Genomic DNA, 1,396 nt, shown 5'->3' with positions numbered 1-1,396 from the left:
AACAAATGTCATCCATTATTGCACATGTATTTCTGGGATATCAAGAAAAATATTCACTGGAACTTTGAGTAGTTTGTTCTGTGTATAAAGTGAGATTATCACAAACTGTAGGATATACATAGCTGGACAAAAATACACACATCTTTTACTCTGTGTTAATACAACTCTGTCAAGATCAAACATAATCACATCACTCCTTAAAATTGTTCACAGGATCCTGTTGCAGTTTTTGATTGGTAAATTCATTTTCAAGGTCTGTTTCTGATTTGAGAATTTCATTTAAGATGGGAAGAACTGACATGCCACTCAGAAAAGTAAGGTTGCAAAATGTAGTGCAGGCATCAGCCACTATCAATCCATTCAGTACTGCCAGGTTTGAAAAAATGAAATGCTGTTACAAATACTTCACTTGTACAAAGAATTTTTATGTCACCAACAGTCAGATTAGACATTTCACCAGACATAACGTTCTATGACACATTTGTGAGCACTTGATTTTTGATGAAACTGAGACCTGACCAGTTATATTTCTTGTTTTATGGATGTTTGTTCCCAGAAAATCACCAATCAAACTAATATTCCTTTTACATACTAAAAGTATTTTATTACTGGCAATTTATGAAGTGTATATGGGGCAAAAAACAATCTGGAAAACTTTTACTTGTAAGCATGTTTATAATTCTGGCCAAGAAAAACGTTTTGAGCAGGAAAAATAAATTTACATTTACTTTCTTATTCTGGAAAGACTATGTCCAGCGGAACTGTAAAACAAGAAATTGAAGAGGTCTGGCTTGATGTGAAAACAAAATGAAAAACACTAAGACAAGACATGACATTTCTGTCATCATATGACATGACTGTGTGAACCATAGGAGAAGCTGGTAGTCAGTGAAAGACGCTTCTCAAATCTCCAATCAAAACTCATTGTTCTCTGACAATATTGACTGAACGTGTTGACAATCATTTCATTGTAGTAAAATGCTGCGGACACTGAAATCATCCAAACACAATTTTTGTAGATTTGTGGATAATAGATATCAAGGTAGATAGATTGTCTATCTATAACAGTAATTGTCTGTGGTCAATACAACAGGGCAAAATGAGTATGGACTGACCTGACCAACGTTCACTGAATTTCAGTTGCTGTTCTGTCAGTGCCTTTCCTAGAAGACTAATATAGACTGGTGGTAGAAGCCCATATAAAAAAGACAAATTTCAGCCTTGACACAACCTGGAAACTTCATGAAGACTCCAGTCCCAAATATTAATATACAATACGACTTCTTATCCAACGCATTGATAAACAGTCATGGGAAGGAAGAAATATTATTCATCATTGCATTTGATCTGATCTTTCTGAATAACAATTTAACTTTTCACCAAAGTGTAGGCAATA

This window comes from Haliotis asinina, chromosome 8, assembly GCF_037392515.1.
Source record: "Haliotis asinina isolate JCU_RB_2024 chromosome 8, JCU_Hal_asi_v2, whole genome shotgun sequence".
NCBI lineage: Eukaryota > Metazoa > Mollusca > Gastropoda > Lepetellida > Haliotidae > Haliotis > Haliotis asinina.
The sequence above is the reverse complement of the archived record's forward strand: the minus strand, read 5'-3'. Positions refer to the sequence as shown.